The following is a 20,476-nucleotide window of genomic DNA, read 5'->3' as shown; positions in this document are numbered from 1 at the left end:
ACATTCAGAATCGTTGCTTACCACCACAACCTGACCGGGGATACTGGGATCCACCACAATTCCTGTTGAACTCTGCTCATCCAAGGCTAATAAGAATCCCTCTTTTCAGGACACGTAGATATCCGCTACAGTAGTCTTCACTTTGCATTCCAATTTGGCCCTAAAGACCCTTAATATTTCTATGTGTGAACACCCATAGGCACTTTCTCTCACCGAGGGTGGTTCAAACTGTGTTACTGTGAACCTTTTTCCATACCCGGTTATCCAAAATGGTATAATCCGAACCAGTCTACCAACATTGACACCCCCACGCTGTTCACCACCACTAACGAGGTCTGTCACCACCACCAGTATTGCATGAGGATTCTCACCCCTCCTTGGTCTTGAGCCTACTTGGCTCACTGATCAACTGACCCATCTACGCATCCATGATCATCTCCTCGCTCATCACTCAGATTCCATGTCAATCTCTCTAATAGCACTGTGTGCTGAATCGTAGGAATAGGTCCCTTCTGCCCAACCCCCCCCCTTCAAGGTTACAGAGGTGAGCCCTCTCCACAACACCCACGATAGGGGTCGAGGCAAGTGGGAACAAGGGCTCCCATTCCCATAAGAAACTCCCTAGAAAACATCTTGACAATAACTCTTTGGTCATATCCTGTGAAAAGGTATATGAAGAAAAAGCCAGTATGTGTTATTGTCAAGAGGAAACTGTAAAGGTCTCTTTAAATTAAAAATCCCATTTAACTGGGATGAGGAGGATATGTGGAGGAGAAGAGAAGCCGGTAGAGACTTAGAAACCTGAATGTACGCTGGGGAAGTCCTATGGCTACATCACCCATGAGAAGGGTGGAGACTGGTGATGGGAGCTAACCCGCAAGTTAAAAACCGGCTCGCAGGCTGGTACAGAAGCAAAGCTGGGCACGCGAAGCAGAATTAGACGCGCTGTGTCTTGTAATCGGGAGAAGGAGAGAAGCAAAGTAGAATGTGTGGCGTCTTGGACCTCAAAGAGAGAGGGAGACGGGAAGTGGTGTTGTGACCACAAAAAGCTCATGGTGGACCAGTGGTTTCAGAAAGCACGCTGAAACCATTCCGTGACTGAAGACTTGGAACCCAACGGTATCGAAAATACTGTACGACCCTCGTAGACAACGGCAAGAAGGAAGAAGCCCTGAAGGAACAAGAGTGGCCAATCGAGAGATAGAAAGAACCGACCCGAGCAAGTCGAAGCCCCAGTGACGTTATCCCTAAGAGCAACAGGTAACTGGGACAATGGGAGACTCGGTGGGGGGACGCAGAATCATTCATCCCAGTCAGAACAAAGAACCCGTACCATGGAGAAACTAATGAGAATCGTTATTGGGGTACTCATACTCTTATCAGTCAAGGCAAAGAAAATACATCAGAAAAGAGCAAAATAATAAAATAAAATTCCAAGCATAAGACTGTATCTATATGCTTACCCCAAGAAAGACAACAGAAAGGGATCAATAATTGTGAATTGTGTATAATGACAAGAATACCGAAGGATTGAGTTATGAATATAGTAGAAATTTACCATGGGAAGAGAGGAGAAAACTCGCTATAGAAAGAAACAAGAGGAGAACAATAATCCTGCAGAGAATATTATTCAAGAAGAAACAAAAGCATAATAAAGTATTGAGCAAATTGTACAAACTGATCAAAGCAGTCACCAGAGACTTTCTAAAAATCCGCTTTTAAACAAGAAGTTTGTGAGAAGTAAATGCCCAGAAGGGAGTCATTCTCTTGTCCTTAGTTATCTAAGTGGTAGGGTCAGGTAGAGTTAGTTTGGACTGTGGACAGATTATGTTAAGACATTCACTGACAACTGTGGAGCACCTTAGCCAATTCTGTTGGGTAGGAATGCCCATAGCATAGGGAAAACTAGACCTAATCTTATTCTTTAATAAAGATAACAGTAAAATGGTTTATCAGAGTCTGCGTCTTCTAATCTGTCACAACTCCTAGAGAAATGTTTACAACACTGTGCAAAATGCCCTTTTTGCCACATTTGTGACACACTGCCTTCAGCCCGGGCATGCAGCATTGCTGGCAGAATGGAAAGTACTCCCGCATCTGAAGCACTTCTTGACATCTGGCTTTTGGATATCATCAGAGCTTTTCTTAATAATTCCCCCTTTGTGTATGGGTAGCTGATTCTTGTGTAGGGTTTTGCTCTGTTCGGTTTGTCTAATTATTGCAGCACATGCCGTTTTCTCCAAATGGTTGTCCTTTTTTTCAAGTTCCCTCACACACGCCATCATTTGCTTTATCTTTTTTGCAAGATCAACAACCTTTACCAGGCTGGGGATCCCTCTTGGTCGAAATCTCTTCCAGTATCCTGCTCTCACTTATCGTCAACATGAAATGGTCCCGTCGGTGGTCTTCATGCGTAGGCCAGAAATGACGTTTGTTGGCAAGTTCCCTGAGCCCTGTAATGAAATCTTCCACTGACTACCCCACTCCATGTTCTCATATCCCAAAATAATACCTTTCCAGTAATATGCTTAACATCTTCTTGGAGTGAATGTCTAATTTTTGCAATGTCAACTCGTAGGGATTCAGGAACTCTCCTCCACATTCTTCCCCCGATCTGTCCTGGAGTGGTTCAGATTGACTCTTCAGTATTCTCCTACCCTCAAATCCGAGGCAGTGCATAAGCAAGGCACAGTGGCTATAATTAGGCCCATAGAAGGCCAGGACATAGTCCTGGAAGTCCTCCTTCCACGTTGCCTTTTTCACTGTGGGTGATGCGGGTTAGGGAGAAATGGGGATGGAAGGCTACTCATTGTAAGGTGTGCAGGCATGTTGTTCCCCCATTAGGAATGAGGACAAGAATAATTGAGGCGGGGCATGAAGGTCATTTGGATAGGACTACGACAAAAGGGATGATTTGGGCTGATTGTTGGTGGCCTGGGTTAGATGCACAGGTTAAGCAGATGATTAAAACGTGTGTTTTTGTGTGGGGGTGCTGACAAAACCTTGAATTATGTCCAGCCTCTTAGGCCATTGAATTTGCAAAGTCTGTACTAGTGCGAGGTAACCCCTATTGTATAATATCAGAGTGGAGTAACAGTGACGGCCTAAAGGCCATAGCCTTACGTCCGTGACTTACTAATGATGCCCTATCTGTTTTTCCTTTACGGTCATTCTCCCCCATTTCTCTACTCTCTCCCTCATGTCTGTCCCTCTGAAGTGTCACACTCTCCTCCTTCCATCCTACTACTCCTCCCTCCCCTCTTTCTCCCTCAATTCCACCCTCTTTATCTTACTCAGTATCACCTTCTAATCTACACTCTCCCTTTCATATTCTCCCTTCTCCTTACTCTTACACCCACTACAGCAATCTCTCCACTCGGTAAAACCTCTCTTATACGCAATACCTCACCTGCACTGTATTCCATGTTCCATTCTCTGTCTGGTCTCTTGGTCTACCGCATCTCCTCCTAACCTCACTTGAACACCAGCAAAAACAAAGAGGTGATGGCTGGAAGGTTTAGAATTAATCTTAACCACTGGCATGCTCTGGGCAACCCTTCAGACCACCGTTCTTCGCCTGCCAAGCCATTACAGAAGGGAAAGACCATATGCAAATCAGGCTTGGCCCCACCCCAAAAGGGGCAGTCCAGCCCGAACTGCTAGGCCACATCCCTTCTGCACAAGACCACAAGCATCCCCAAACATATTTCGCCCTTGTTGGGGCTCATCAGTGAGGAGTAGCTTGGGTCTCTAGGCCCAGCAGGCACGGGACCCGGGACCTCTTTGTTTTTGCTATCTCACTTGAACACCATTCATCCACTTCTGTCCATGCAGGTCTTTTATACCTGGGCCATCATATTTGCCTGTGTCCACCTTTCCATCGGTCCTTGCTCCCACCTGCCAATCCCACTCTCTATTCCCCCTGGGGCCGGATTACAAGGTCGCATATCTTTTTTTTTTTTAAATATCTTTGCTACACCAACTTTTCCCATGGCAGTATTTGTTGTCTTGCTGAAGCAGTGTCCCAGCATTTTGGCTGCTCGGATTGCTGTCCTGCTGCCTGGGGAACTTTGCGTTTCGGCTCATACCGTGGAGGTGATGATGGCAGCGAGACCTGGGTGTGGCATCAGTTTTCCTGTTTGTATGCCCTCTGCTGGCCAGGGACTGCGTTCTGGAGCCGGTAGTCCCGCGATGGAGAAGAAAGGACTTTTACGAGACACAAAGTTGCAAGCTATGGTGTAACAGATAGCAGCATGAAGCACACAGATGCTCTGGGCACTAAGAGGGAGTCCAGGGGTGGGGAGTGCCCTTGGACCCCTCCAACTCCCTCACCCCGCCTTTGGGGTATGATCAGCTCTGGCATACGCCTTGATATTTGCACACATGCCTCTGAGCATTCCTGGAAAATAATGCCAGAATTGTGATGCCACAAAGATGGGACAATGAACAGCCATTGCTGTGCTAATGTTCTACTCCAATCCATATATTTGCACCTAAGGGTGATATGTTGAGTGTGGGTGGGAGAAAAACACAGATGGCACTCATGGCATGGGAATCCGGAGTCCTGTACCAGTCTGTAGACAGTGACATGGGTTGGGAGGGGGTGGATCAGGTTTGGTGGGAGAGAAGTGACACATGGGTGGCTCTCACGGGATGGGGCTGCAGCAGCCAGCGCTGGTGTTTTGATGTTTGTGTATAGTGAATTCTCCAGACAGCAGGGAAGTGACTCTGGGTGGAAAGCACACTTACCTTGTGGAAAACCTTCCCAAGTCACCACCAGTCTGCTTGCCCCATCAGTTTTCACGACACGCCAGGCTGATCCGTGGACTCCTTGTCCTGCCACAGCCAATCAATGACTTGTGTGATTTGTGGAACAGGAAATCTAGTAGAAGATTTAGCACTTCTGTACAAGTAAGCATTCCTCCAACATTTTTTATTTGGGAAATCATTCTCTGAGCGAGGCCAGGGTTCGAGCAGAAAATGTTTCTGGACAGCAGGTTCGGCTTGTAGCTTGTCCCCTGTTTTGGGTGGCCACTGGCCTGAAACAATGGCTGGGCTAATGCTACTGGTTTGACCTGGCCCAGTCTGAGCCTCGCTTGCCTCGCCCATATCTCATTGTAGGTCAAGCAATGCTTTCGCAACAGCTAGTATGGAAACTTCATTTGGGCACAGAATATTAGCTAGTACTCGGGAAATATGACTACCTATTCAATTGCCCTCCTTTTTCATCGTCTATCTTAACCAGTGGGGTTCATCGGTTTCAAGGCATAAAATAAGCGGTGTCTCATAGCAATTTGCTATGCAATTCTGTACATTTGCAAATTAAATTGACACTTGAATTGTATTGGATGTATTGAATATTTATAAGGGACACTATACATTAAAATGGTGTTTCCAGGTGCCACAAGACAAAAAGGGGCGCGGGGGGGTGGTTCACGGGAGATAAACAACAATAACAGTCCTACTAGGCCTTGTGACATTCGGATCGTGCAAGTGCAATAACAAGAAGTGCAGGGGGAGAGGAGTGGTGGGGGGGCATAAGTGAAATAGTCAGGGGAGGGGACATAAAAATGCTGGGGGGAGAGGGAGGTGAAGAAGAAAGAAATGGCCCAGGGGCTAGGCAAGTACTGGGAGGAGGCAAGGGGTTCAAGTGCCAGGGGAGGAGCACCATCTAAGTGAGAGGAGGGGGGAGGGTGGTACAGACTCTGGAGGGAGGCCCAACCCACTGGGCTAGTTAGGGAAGGGGGGCCCCGAAGGGCAGTGCTGGTTTGGGGGGTGCTGGTATAGACTTGTCAAGGAGGGCTTGGTGTCCTGTAAGACTCATAAGGGACCAGGCTGCCAGTTGAAGCGGCAGATGGGGGAATCAGCAAGGTAGCGCGAGAGGGAAGGAAGTGGAGAAGAGCAGGGTCTTGAGAAGCTTCTGAAACTTAAGGTGGTCTGGCTCAAGTCTGAGAGGGGTGGGAGAGCCATTCCAGAGGAGGGATCTACCCACCCTCCACCCCCTCTCTGCCTGGAGAAATGTCTGACCCTCCGAGTTTGAGGTTGCTGAGCAAAGGGATTGAGAAGGAAGGTATTTTGGAAGAGAACGTTGGATGTAATGCGGGCCCTGGCCCCAGAAAGTCTTGTGGGCGATGCAAAGGGTCTTGAAATTGATCCTTGCAGCCACCGGGAGTCAGTGGAGAGAGTTAAGGGCTGGAGAGATACAGTCCATGGGCTTGAAGCCAAGGACAAGTCTTGCAGTCCTATTCTGGATTAGTTGCAGAGGGTGGAAAGTAGAGGAAGGCAGATTGAGAAAGAGGCTGTTCCAATAGTCCAGCCTAGAGAGTACCAGGGCTCTAGAAACAATGGGCTTCTGGGGGAAAGTGAGAAAAGTAAGAATACCTTTGAGGAAGTGCAGCTGGTAGCGAGCCTTTTTGGCAAGGTCTGTGATGTGATGTGATGAGAGGAGAGAGTGGAGTCGAAGATGATACCAAGGTTTTTAGCCTCACAGGAATGCAAAGGAGGAGAGCCTAAGAAGGGCGGCCAGAGAGAGGGGGAAAGCTGGAGCAGGGGTACCAATGAGAAGTATCTCTGTCTTACTGGCACTAAGGCAGAGGTCATTGGAGGCACACCAATCCTGAATCGCGGATAGATGATTAGGAATGAGCGAGAGAGACGGAGAGGCTGAGGGGAACCTGAAAGAGAGCGGAGTGTCATCACCATAGCACTGAAAGTTAGAGCAGAAGATAGAGATCAGGTGGGCCAAAGGGGCCAAGTAGACATTGAAGAGCCAGGGTGAAAGGATAGAGCCCTGGGGAACACGATATGTGGAGAGAGAGGTGGTGTAGAGAAAGGACCTAAGTTGGACCTGGGAAGGTCATTCCAGGAGGAAGGAGGTCAACCACTCCAGGGCCTGATCCGTGATGGCCAGCTTCTCATGGAGTCGTTTGATCAGGATGGCGTGATTGACCATGTCAAAGGCAGAGGAAAGATCAAGGAGGATGAGCACAGAAGGAAGGCTAGAGTCAAGAATAGTGAGCAAATCTTCACAGGTATTCAGGAGAGCAGTTTCAGTGCCTCTAGCTGCTCTGAAGCCAGACTGATGGTCATGGAGATAACCAACTAATTCATCGTGGAGACTAAGCTGGGAGAAGGCCAGCTTTTCCAAGAGTTTTCCCAGGAAAGGAGTGATTGAGATTGGCCGATAATTTGCCGGACAGGTGGGATCGGCAGAAGGCTTTTTAAGGAGGGCGGTCTATAAAGGAGTGCTTGAGGAGAGAGGGGAAGGATCCAGTTGCGAAAGAGTGATTGCCAAAATCGGCCAAGCCTGGACCGAGGGTGTCAATACATTCCTTGATGGTTCTGAGGAGCAGGGAAGCACCTGTTTGGATGAGACTTTCATAGATCGGACTTGTCTAGAAACATTGTTAGCTGTTGTCAGAGAGAAAGAGGAGAAAGGAGGAGGAGAAGAGGTAGAGGCGGCCAGAAGGGGGCTGAGAGAGGTAGAGGAAGAGGAAGAGGAGAGAGAGGACAGGATGTCCTGAGTTTTAGTTGTGAAGTGAGAAGACAGAGCCATACAGAGGTCCTGGGAGGGAACAGAAGAGGTGGAAACTTCAGAAGGATTGGCCAGCTCCTTGCAGATTTTAAAGAGTTTGGCTGTGTTGTTGGAGCCTGCAGAGATGTGGGCTTGGATGTGGACTCTCTTCTTGGACAGGACAGAGAGTCTGTATTGCATTTGGAGCAGGCAGCAAGCCATTTTATCAGAGGATACGCCAGAAGCCCTCCACTTCCTCTCAGCCACTCTGCACTTGCGTTTTAGGGCGGCAAGATTGGAGTCATACCAAGAGTTGTACTTGAAGGTAGGCTTCAGACTGATTCTCATGACCGGAGCAATGACGTTTAGAGTGTTGGAGAGTGAAAGATGAAGGTTAGAAAGGGCTGTGTCAGAGTGTGAGTCAGCTGCAGGCATATGAGGGTAAAAGAAAGTAGTGGCAAAGGCATCCACTGACCAGGGATGTTGCTAGGTCTGTAAACCATCTGGGGCTACGCTAATGTCACTACTGTCAGGGCTAGCTAGCCTTTTTGGTTGTAGCCTCTGAGCTTCTACCCGGGGCTACAACTAAAAGACCCAGGGCTATAGCCCCCTCAGCCTTCCTCTAGTAACGCCTCGGCCACTGACACGTGCTTCATGGGCTAAATAACCGAGGTGGTCACTGGCATGCTGTGATAGGCTTATGCTGAGGAGCAGAGCATTTCAGGTGAGAGGAGAATGTAAAGTGTTCAGTCCAAGAGAGAGGAGTGTGTTAGAGGGGGGGGGTCTGAAGTGTTGAGAACATCCAGAGTGTGACTGACAGAGTGCGTCGGACCTGAGAGTAGAATGGAGAGGGAGAGGCAGAGTGTTGCAGAGCGGCCCTGAGGAGGGATTAGAAGCATCCAGGTGGATGTTGGGGTCTCAGAGGAGGAGAAGTTGAGAGAAGAGGTCAGCCCACTCTGAGAAGTTTGGGTGTTCAGGAGGACAGGAATTATGTTGCTAAACATCCTAGCTCAGTTGGTCTGGGAAATTTATACCTTGATTCATGGATTATTTGCCCCGAAAAAAACGGGATTTGAGCGCCATTCTGCCCGCAAATCCCTGTTTAACAAATGAGGATTTGCGGGCAGAATGGCGCACAAATCCCGTTTTTTTTTTTTGGCGCAAATAATCCATGAATCAAGGTGTTAGTTTGAAATGGGAACATGCAACACTAAGCATTGTTAAGAACGTTTCCAATATGATGTTCGTCGCTTTTAACAAATGTTTTATGCTATTTTAACCATTTTAAAAAATAAAATCTTAGGCAGTGAACCCCTAAAACTGTACTAGGAGGAGTTTCCTTTCCTTGCTTGATTCACTGGCACAGTACAATTATGGGGCCACTTTGATAAGCATTTCTAGGGTCACTTTTGGTTCCAAGTCCACCTCTGACCAGAGTAAGTCGTCACTGTATGTTAATAAAAACAGGTTGGGTCCGAAAACGGACAAACTTACTTCTTTATGGCAAGTAGATGACCGCTCATACAATGCTGTATGTAAATAGAGAATTGTTCTGCTTAAGGGAACATTTAGGATAATGGTCGGTATTCCGAAATCCCATTGAGGTTTTGGGCCAACCTTGACCTGGTGGGGTTCTGCCGTGCATACTCTCCTCAGCGTGTACGTCTCTGAATGACGTCATTTGATGCATTCGCCACTGCTGGCAGGGCTGTGCTACAAACCGGGCAGTGCCAGTCGGTTGATGAACATTTAAGCATTGTCTATTAGGTGCGGGGACAGAATATGGCTTCTGGATTCTACTGCATACGGAAGTGGTTCAGGGCCAGACCAGACAGCCAGGACTTTTCTTTCAAATAGCTAAACAGCCTTGTCAAAAACGCAACGGACGAGCTCAGTGGAAAGTCTGCCCATGCGCCATAAATATAAATGCATTTTTAAATGTAATAAAATACAGGCGTTACTAATGCCTATCAAAACAGTTTCGGGTCTGGGAATGAAACCTTTTCCTAGGTGGGGGTAGGTACTCCTGAGGATGGGACTGCGGTTACTCCAAGATACAGTGCTCCCATGCCTGTCCAGGAAAACCCGTTTTACAAGACGATGGGAAGGTGGTGCGGCGGTCTGCCGCCACCATTCGGGCTCCCCATCCCGCAGCGCTCCGGATTCAAAGGCTTGCAGGCGGCAGCCATGTCCCTCCTTCGCTCCGCCCGCTCCGCGTGTCCCCGCCCCGCGCCCTGTCAGACCGGTGTCATTCCGAAACACAGCCGAGAGTGGCGGCGGAGCGGCGAGCGACCCTGCGCGGGGCGGAGGCGGCACACACACGCGACCAGCAGCGGTGAGGTGGGGGGGATGGATAGGGTCAGAGGGCGGCCGGCGGGCGGCCGGCCGGCAGCAAAGGGCCGAAGGCACGGGGACGCTTCAGGGGGAGAAGGGAGAGGGTTTCAGTTTCAAGTCGCGCTCATCGCGAGTCAGACTCCCCCCACTGGGAGGCTCCCAGTGGGCTGAGGACCCGCACCTGCTGAGGAGGGCTGAATCCCACCTCCAGATGCAGCTGCATGATCAGATTAGTGGAGAGGCGTGCTCATTGCAGCTGAATAGGGGATGGGTGGGGGTGTAGTGCGCAGGTATTTCGCCTGGGACAGGTGCCACCCACTCTACATAACGCTATGGTTGTTTTTTTGGGGGGGGGGGGGGGATTGGACATGTCCTATTTTCAGACAGTGCATATTCTTTTAGGTCACACGTATATTTTGGTACGGTTTGAAGATATGTTAGCATTTTCTATACATGCAGCATTCCTTTTGGCGGATACGAATAGTCTTGGTTTTTCTTGGAAGTGTGCGATTTTGGACTGGATTTATGATGGGACAAATGCAGGACTACAAGTCTCATAATCAGGGTTTTAAGTGGGCCTGGACTGAAAAGGGTTGAGACCGAGCAGTCAGTGGGATGCCCAGACTCATTTGACTGGGGTGACCCAAGTGGGGCACTGGCTTATGCAGGGGTAGCACGAGAGCACACACACATGATCATAGTTTAGGATAATGGGGTGGCACCTGGAGTGGCCAATTAGATTCCAGGGGTAGCACGTGCCACACCTGGCAACTCCCTGGACATACCACTCCTAAAACTGCCCCCTAAAATGCAACGTTGGGGGACGGCGGGGTCGCCTCGGTCCCTATGAATAAGCACCTTGTGCGATTTCCCTGAGCGTACACAGGAGACTCTCGCTACTTAATAATAGATGAGTCCGATTGAGAGATGATCAGTGTTGTTGCCAGACTGGGCATGTGGGCCCAGGGAGGGGACTTTTGTATGCTTACTACTCTAGAACATTGCATGCTTTTAACCTAATCCAACCAAATGCCCACTTGCATTGTCCTAGAATATAAAGTAACAGGAGTCCAAAAAATAATCTCTCCGTTTTACAACTGTACTTTGAAGACACACGGCAAAGAAATGTAGTGTTAAGGGTATCCTGTTTTGCAAGAGCAAACAGCTTATTGTTTGATGAAAAATCTAAGGTGCTACAAGAAAGGGAAGGACGTTTCCTTTGATTCCAATTGTTGCTTTGAAAGGAAAGATTGCTAAATAGGGACTGGGGCCTTTGAGACCAGATGCAGCTATTGAAATGTGAAAGACTCAAACATCCAGTTACCAGAAACAATTGGAACAAACAAATGAGTAAAATGCACTAAATCACATGCAATATTAATAGCGTTGCTGCATTTTACATTCTACATTCATTAGAACCTGGCGAGGGGGGGAGGGTGGTAGCCTCCCAGCCAATGAGGAGGCTCAGAACGGGGACGTTATCAGACTGTAATCTCACCGCCCTGAGCCTCCTTAGGGCTGGAGGCCGCCATCTCCCCCGCCGGGGAATGTGGTAAGAGGTGTCCCCCCTGTGCATCCCCCATCCCGCTTTACCTCGTATTTCCCTCCTGCCCCACTTACTTTTTTCATTCTGTTCTGGATCGGGAGGCAACGTGGCAGGTACACTTCTGTCCCCCAACGCATCCGCTCCGGACTATGCGTAGGCGCTTCTCCCTTTCCATGGCAGCCTTCCACTTTTTTTCCTTTTTGAAAACTTTTTTCAGTGGTCATCACAAAATCGGGAAAAATGACTTTGTTTTCCATTCAATGGCGGATATTTTTATTTTTTTTGGTTGGGGATCGCCATAGTGTCTTGCAGCCAAATAAAATACACTTTTTGTACCCCGGTCTAACGGGCCGAGAATATGCATGTTTTCTCTTCTGATGATTTAATAGTAAAATGGATGCAAAGTAACTGCTTAATATAAAAAGTCATAAGCCTGTTAAATGTAGTTATTTTTTTTATTTTTTATTTTTTTAATTTAGTTTCATACAAAACTTTTAAAAATACATACAAATTGATTTCAACAAAATTCCTGCAACCATCCAAAAGAATTACTCAATTCGTTGATTATCTCTAAGAATTATCATTATTTTTCTTCATGTAATGCAAGTTTTTTATCCATTTCCCTCAGAAATGATATTAACGCAAATGTTATCTTGTTGTTAGAACCATCGTAAAATGCACGCCACCATTCGTCTGGTTGCCAAGTTGTTCTTTGTGCTGTCTCGGTTCCAAGAGTTTTCTGTCTTTCTTTTTCCATGTCTGGGCAATAAAGAAAAGATGTTTAAGTGTTTCAGACTGGCAATTACACAGCCTACAGACTGTATCACTTTGATTTCTTTTGTTTTGAATGTTAAGAATTTCTTTTGTTTGAAATTGATTCATTCTAAACTTTAAAAAGAAATTCCTTGATGATCTACATGGAAATTTTAGTAAGTATTTAGATAATTTATTAAACGCCTTGGCCTCAACTGGCACAATTTGCATACATCGGTGGCGAGATCTTTGTTGCTCTGTTGCCCACCAATCCATCTGCCATAATCTCGTTTTAACTTCATTAGGATTTGTCCATAATGTGTGTTTAAGGCCTGAAGTATATTTTCACATTTCTGCTCCCACAAGTCTTGAATTGATTCGTTTTTAGTTTCCAAGTTCCTTTGTAGTATTTTGAATTGCGGTAAACAACTTTTGGCAGATATTTTACTATATAGCGTCAAGGTGTTCCATATGATTTTTGCAGTTATCGAGATGAGACTGAGCTCATACCTGATGCAAGCCAGTGGCGTGCCACTGGGTAGCTGCAAGATCTTTCTCCAAAATAGGTATTCACATGTTTCCCATATTCCATATGAACATCCAAAAGAGGATTCACTTCCATATATCAGTGCCGGGACAGCTTTTGTGTTGTAGAAGTCCCAAACTGGTTTGAGACTAAACTTTCCATATTTTTTATTAATCATCGCGGCTTGTGCTGTTGACTGCTTCTTTGTCGAATTGATCTTACCTTTGCCTCATCATTGATATTCGAATTTATTATCACTCCCAAATATCTTGTCTGAGTAACTTTTTTTATTGTTTCTTTGCCGATTTTTCCACTGAAATTTTGTTTTAGTCATTCTTCCTCTCCCTTGCAGATTTTTAAATTCAAAGATTTCTGTCTTCTCATTGTTAATTTGAAGGCCGTTCTTCAAGATGTAATCTTCTAATGCCTTCAATTTGTACTGAAGACCAATGGGTGTTAAATCTAGTAGCACCATATCATCGGCATAAAGAATCCAATCAATCATGTTCCCATTGATTTTTGGCGCGAATGTTCTGTTATTTGTCAGGTGTTGACCCACGTCATTGATAAAGAAGTTAAATAATACAGCACCTAGTGGGCATCCTTGTTTGATGCCTCGTTAAGTTTTGATTGCTTTCGACAGTGACCCTTTTTTGTCAAGACGGATTTTGACAGATGTTCCTCAGTAAAGTTCTTTTATTGCTCTTATAAGCCCTTCTGGACAATTCTGTGCTCTCATTTTTCTCCATAGCATGTTTCGATCCACTGCGTCAAAGGCATGGGCTAAATCGATGAAGGCAAGATATATTGTTTTTTCTTTTTAATTGCCTCCATTTTTAGTAAATTAAGGAGAAATAAATTAAGATTACAGCCCACTCCCTTTACGAAACCTGTTTGACGGATATCAAGGAAATCCGATTGCTGTATCCATGCTGTTAGTTGGATTTGCAATGGTGTTGCAAAGATTTTACCTACAACATCTAGAAGCGCTATTGGTCTATAATTACCAGGCTCAGATCTTATTCCTTTTTTGAAAATTGGAACTATTATAGCGCTTTTCCAAGACATAGGAATGGTTTGTTCCCGTATTATATTTTTAAACAGAATGTAGCAAAATTCGGTCCATTCCTTAGGATTTTCCTTGAAAATAAAGTTCGTCAATCCGTCTGGACCCGGTGCCCTTGATGTACTTAACTTTTTGATATTGTCTTCTATGTTTTCTTTTGAAATCGTAATGTTCCATATCTCATATTTCTCGATTGTTTCTTGTGTGGGCGATTTCTGGGAATTATAGAGTGTTGTGTAATGATTGATCCATCGTGCCTCGCTCACCATATTGGTAATGAGAGCTGTTTGATTTGACTCTGATTTATTCATGATTGCCCAAAATTCTCTTGTTGTTTTATTGTGCAGTGTTCGCATCATTTCTTCTGCGTCTTTTTGTTGCATTAGAGCTCTATGGGCCTTTATCCAGTTATTGTAGTTTGTATTCAGTGTTTTTTTCCCTTCTTGTTGTTTTTGATCATTCTCATGTTTCAGTGGCCGAATATTTCTTCGTAGTTCTCGTTTCTTCTCTACCACGAGTCGATCGTGACTATGGCACTGCCGAAAATTAATTTTGCCATTGTTGTTAGTCTTCTCTTTGTATTGTTCTAGCATTGGAACGTAGTCCGGTTCTAGATTATCTTGAATTTGGGCCGTCATGGTTTTTATTTTCATGCTGTTGAGCCTTAGTCTGTTACGACCGGGTACCACAGAGATCTCATTTGTCCATGTCTCGTGCATGTCAGACCCTATTTCATGTTTAATTCCAATTGTGACCACATTGTGGTCACTTTGGTCCATGTTCAATACTTTCAGATACACAACTACATCGTCAATACTCTCGGATACAACAAAGTAGTCAATAACTGAATTTAATTCTCCATTTTTCCAAGTGGTATTAGGCGGTATATCTCCCGGTGTATTTCCATTAAGTATTCGAAGTTCCCTCACAGATATATCATCAAAGAGATTTTGAATTAATAACTCTGTTTTAAGGCTTTTTCGACTCAAGCTTTTTACACTCGATAACTTGTTAAGGTCCAGATTCCAGTCACCACAAATGATCAGATTTACATTTGTCTCTTGTGACATAATTTCGTCTATTGTGGTCCATAAGTCATCCAAAAAGGACCAAGTCCCTGTTGTATTTTGTTGCCAATATATGTTAATTATAAATATTATGTTTTTTGGGCAGCCATTATTAGCATCCATCCCCATTTTTACAGTTTGGATGTAAGGATTCACATTTTTTGTGTCAAGAATTCTAAGTTCGCTACTTGTTTTTACCAATGTGATCAAACCGGTCATAGGTCTGCCTCTTTTCTGTGTGACAGCTGGATTAAGTGCTATCTCATAGCCAGGTACCATGGGTGGATCTACCAGCCAAGTTTCCTGTAAACACAGGATGTCCAGCTTTTGTAAATCAGCAAAGGTGTCTTGGAAAAGATGAACGTGCCCTCTTGTGTTCCAGGATCCCATTTGAAGTATGTCATTTCTTTTTTGTGTTTTTGTTTTGATTTAATAGACCAGCTAGCCAATGCCAATCATCCACGCATGCAGATGTTTGCATTTTTGGTTGTTCGTTTTGACTCTTGACCCAATTAACGGACACCGGAATTGTGATCTTTATTTTCCTTTTTTCGTTTGGTGTAGTAAATTGTACTGATGGCGAAGTTGCGATCAAATTACTGTCTCGTTTGTTGAGCTCATTATTACGGACAGTAGTCATGCTTTCGTTTTGGAGTCCAATTGTGTTTCTTGTTTACTCAGTTTGAGCCATTCTCAAGTTTATTAACTGGTTTAGTTGATCATTATTGAGCACTTTGTCAAAATCAAGCCTACTAGGGCGTCCTTTTGATCCATAATTTGATTCATTATGTGTTTTTCGTGTATATGCAGTAAGACCCGGTCAGTCTGTAATTCATTTACAAACTCCACTATTTTTAGATCTCTTGATAACCATGTTTTTAAGTGCCCAGTATGTTTTAGTAAAGTTAACACATTTCTTCTATTCAATATCAATCCATCGTTTGCCTTGTATGCTATTTCCAGCAGAATGCAAAAGTTAGGGTTCGTATGTGTAGAAGTTTGTGTTATTTGTGTCTTTTGTTGAGTGGGGACTTTCACACCTTCAAAGGGGATAATACTCCTGGCAATGTCTTCTTGGTTTTGTATTATTCCCAGTTGATTATTTAGAAGACTTTCCAATAGTTTCTCCGATTCATGTTGGTAACCTTTCCTAAAGGCAGTTTGTATTAGCTCTTGTTTTGTTAGTGGGTTTTCCCTATCTTCTTTTTGATGGATGAGATTTCTTCATGTGTCAATGGTTAAGAACTTTTCTGCCATGGGTATGTTCTTGTTTCCAGTAGTTTGTTCAATCTGTCTTTCATCACTGTCAGTAAAAACCATTCTGCATACTCGTTCCTCGTTGTTTCCTTTAGAATTCTGATCTCTTATTTTTTTGTTCTCATGAACTAAAGGGATCATTACTTTTTGTGTCGTGCAACTTGGAAAATTCCCACGTGCTTCAAGGTCTACTTCATCAGTATCATAGTCACAATTGTCTATCTCGTATGTTGATAAGTTCAATAGATCGTCAGTTATCCTATCATTATTAGTAGTATTAAAACAGTTTTTGTGGTTAAGGGTTTTGTCCATGTCTTGAACTTGTTCACTGTTTGAAAGGCCTTGTTTATTTTTTCTCCTTGGTGCAATCTCTGACGAGTTCAGAGATTTAAGGTTTCTTAGAAATTTTAATGATCCTTTCTTGGAACCTTGTATTTGTTCTGTTGTGTTCTTGTTTTTTTTTTGCTTTGCTTGCTGTTATAACGGGTTTATTTAAAGCCTGTGTTAATTTATTTGGTTTTTCAAATATTGAATATACCCGTGTCTTAGTTTGAGATTCTACAAGATTTTGTGTTTCCGTTTCCCTTATTTTTGCCCTCTGCTGAATATGTCTCTCGTCTTGAGTTTGATCAATAACTATTATGACTTTTTCCATTGTTCTTTGTATTTTATCACTCGATGTAGAAGTAGAAGGAGCATCCTGATCCTTCATTTCTTTTGTTTCCAGGTCTCTTAAATCTTTTCCCGCTTTGTTACTGATTTCAGTAGCGTCGTTAAGAGCAATCCTGGGTCCAGTGACTGAACACTGCCTTGAAGGAGATGTCGATTTTTCAACAACTATTGTTACGTCTGATTCTCTACTCGTCTCAGTTGTGCTAGAGTGAGACCTGGGTGTAAATAACCAGATTTCTTCGTCTTCTTTCCCTATGGTTCGGTTGCTTTCCATCTCATCGATATGCATCGGTTGACGTGTGGTTGAGGTCAGATGAGTGACAGTTTTGCTTAAAGCCATGGATCTCCTAGGTTCTGGTATTGCTTGTGATTTCATATTAACAACATGCATTTTTTTCAGAATTTGTAAGGCTTCTCGAGCAACTTCAGCTAGCAATCTCTTATCACCTACATTACAAGTCATTTGGTCCTTAAGAAGAGCACTGCACACTTCCAAGGACTGTAGATCATTATGAGATTGAATTTTCATTTCTCTCATTTCAAATTCAATATTTGACATCTTCGAGTTCAGAAGGGCAATTAATGTATTCTGATCTTTATAATTTTTGTTAAATTGTTCGTACATCTTTGTAAATGGTGCCGTGGCAATAGTTACTGCAGATGATATTTTTGGCATTAGTTCAGAGCATAATTGTTCAGTTAATGCCACTTTACGATCTCGATGTATATTCTGTGGTCTTTGCTTCCTGAGAACTGATCTTCTAATTTTAGGAAATGGTCTTTCTGCAAGGGGTGAGTCAGTGGAAGAAGTTTCTTCCGAAGATGGGTTACTTGTTTCTTCGTCGTCGTTCAAATTTTGTACAGTGGAAATCGATCTTTGTATTAATTGATTTGCAGGTTCATGTGTCAGTCTTTTCTGTGATCTATATAGATCTTTTTCGGTGCTGGAGTCAATCCTTCTTCTTTTGTTTGTTTTGTCATTATCTATCCATGTACTCTTAATTTGTGTGTCTTGTTTACATTGTTGTTGGGTTTTAGCAAAAGTCGGGTCGTGGGTGTTTGTAGCATTTGTTGTCTGCAATCTTAGTTCACAATTTGTTGCATCAAGCTGAGCTTTCAGTTGTAGTTGTTCATTTATGGTAGATAAATCTTCCAGTATTTGGTCAGCAACAGCTAAGGAATTACGTCTTACAGCAGGATCGCTAACCAGTTTATCATCAGTGTGTTGCATGTGTTGTGTACTAGTTTGAGGCCTTTCCTCTTGTGTTGTTTGTTCGTTAGCAAGTGCAGTAGAGATGCTTATATCAAAATCAGTGGAAACAGGATCATCTAGAACCAGATCATTATTTAACCACAGTAGTTCTTTTCTTACATATGTTGAATCTATTACAGAACTGCCAGGATTTATTTCCACACTTATGTTCATTTGGCAGCTTGTGTTTTCCTTAATTTCTGTTGTATTTAATGTATTCACTGTGGTTTGCCTATGTAAATCAAATGGGCAGTCACTTTCTGTTAGAACAGTACCAAGCGTCGCTTTGTTGGCTAGCGGTTGGTCTAAGAGATCTGAGTCAGCCAACACAGTGCTGCGCTCCCAGCCTCGCTCGAGTCCCTCACGAGCGGAAGTCAGGCAAAGAATGGAGCGTGCACCATCTCCAGACGCCGATCCCAAAGAAACACACCGCAACCTCAATCGGCCGCGTCCATCCAGGCCAGGGGCACCGTCCACCGTGGTTGTGCCTCGGTTCCTTTTGCCCTCAACGAGGGCAGCAGCACCTCCTCTCGCACCCTCGCCCCGACGTCCATCACGGAGCGCGAGCCCCAACAAAGGAGCCCGCGCGCCACCGAGGGCGTCGCATGGGTCGGGAGAGGCCGAGGTTATGCCGCTCCCGCCTCCTCCATCGGGCAGAGCGGCAGCGCTCCCGCTACCGCTCGCCCCACACTGCCCATCATGGAACGCCAGCCCCAGCAAAGGAGCCCACGCGCCACTAGGGACAGTGCATGGGTCGGGAGGTGCGGAAGAACAACCCGTGGCAGAGTCTTTCTCCACATCGCCAGCAGAAGTCAAGCGACATTAAACACAGCTGGGGCGGCGCACTCTGAGCCGTTCTCAGACGCGGTAAGGCTTGCTGAATTAGAAATAAACACTCATGTTTGTTCTTGGGTCAGGAGATGTCTTTCTTCTCTTTGTTTTGCCGCACGGGGCCAGTATTTGTTAGGCTGGCCATGTGTAAGGAAGAGTCACAAGCCTTTTCAGGGTCAATGTTACAACTTTTAAGTTGCGCTCGAGTTTTTACATTTGGGTTCTGAGAGGTGATTTGAACAAGAGTGTAAGTGTTCCAGGGGGACGTCTTTTGGTCTTACAGACCTCGGATTTGAGTCCATGACAGTTAACTAAAATGTAGTTATGCAGAAAAAACACAATTCACTTTTTCTTTCCTAACATCATTCCTTCATGTGCATGTCTGTCTCTTGAACATATGCCAAAACAGAGTTCTGCAATTCTTTTCTGTAAGTCCTTGCATTTGTGTGACTTTTCAGTATCCTGTATATATTATAACTGCAAGATTACATATACCAGAATGCAATATTAAGTGAAGCTAAAACCCATACCTGGCTTTGGCACAGCTGACATGGCACAGCTTGCGATCCCTGCAAGTGTAGCTGTCCTCCTGGCTTACATGCAACCTAGAATAGTCTTTGTGGCAGTCGCCTACATGTAGTCTTTGTTTGACACATGCATGTTTCTTGCTACACTATATAATAAGCATTACATTTGTAAATCCACAATCAACGGTGTTAAGTCCCTTGCAATAGATGATATGATATGCTATTTTATTTATATCACGCTCATGCACAAGTGTTTCAGAGCGTGACCAGGCAAAGGGAGGGGAACAAAGAAGAAAAAAAACAACGGTCGTACTAGGCTCAGTGACATTAAGTACGCTCAAGTGCACGGGACAGGGGAAAAAGTGGAAAGTGCGGAAGAGAATAAATAAAAAAGTACAATAAATATATGTGTTAGTGCAGCCAGCAAGTGGCAAGTGCTGAGTTAAGCAGATAGTGTATATCTGATCAGTGCAGAAGAGAAGTGGGTGGGGGACTGTAGGGGTACAGATACAGACCCCAGTGCAAGGGGAGGCCCGGAGGCAGTGCAGGATGGTGGCGGGGTGAGCAGGTACCTGGGCCCGAAGAAAATAGGGTGGCCAGGTGCACAGTGCCGAGGAGAAAACCGATCAGCAGGGGAGAAGAGGGGCAAAGGCAGACGCGAAGAGGAAGGTCTTGAGGTGCTTCCGGAACTGGAGATGGTTCTCCTTAAGTTTCAAGGTGGCAGGGAGGCTGTTCCAAAGGGAGGTCCCAGCCGAAGACGGACATCTACCCAGCTCGTTTCTTTGAAATATGACTGACCCTGAGGGAGTTAGAAGTAGAGGAGCAAAGGGCTTGAGAGGGGAGGTATTTACAGAGGGATAGTTTAAGGTATTTTGGACCCAGGCCCCAGAAAGCCTTGTGGACAATGCAGAGGGCTTTAAATTTAATCCTTGCATCCACTGGGAGCCGATGGGGGGATTTCAGAGCTGGAGAGATACGATCCCAGGCCTCGAGGCCAAGGACAAGTCTCGCAGTCCTGTTCTGGATTAGTTGTAAAGGGCCTGTCAAATCTCTTGCTTGGGCTGGTGCTTGGAATATCGCAGCCATTTTAGCAGGAGGGCCTTTCTGCAGAAGACTCCCAGTGCTTTCCGTT

At 44.9% G+C, this 20,476-nt stretch overlaps 1 protein-coding gene across 3 annotated transcripts in view; it reads left to right on the top strand.

Moving 5' to 3' along the window:
- Positions 1 to 20,476, top strand: part of WASF1 (WASP family member 1) — a 999,902-nt gene that overhangs the window by 179,823 nt on the left and 799,603 nt on the right. Inside the window, exon 1 of one of the 3 annotated variants that reach the window (XM_069607753.1) lies at positions 9,750 to 9,848. The exons of the other annotated variants lie outside the window; for them this stretch is intronic. The gene's annotated coding sequence lies outside the window, so the exon portion shown is untranslated. Of the gene's footprint in view, positions 1 to 9,749; positions 9,849 to 20,476 lie in introns of those variants that run through there. 3 annotated transcript variants of the gene reach the window in all.

Source organism: Ambystoma mexicanum, chromosome 4q (assembly GCF_040938575.1).
Source record: "Ambystoma mexicanum isolate Mex_15411 chromosome 4q, UKY_AmexF1_1, whole genome shotgun sequence".
Taxonomy (NCBI): domain Eukaryota; kingdom Metazoa; phylum Chordata; class Amphibia; order Caudata; family Ambystomatidae; genus Ambystoma; species Ambystoma mexicanum.
Note: the sequence above shows the minus strand (reverse complement) of the source record. Positions and strands in the feature narration are given on the sequence as shown.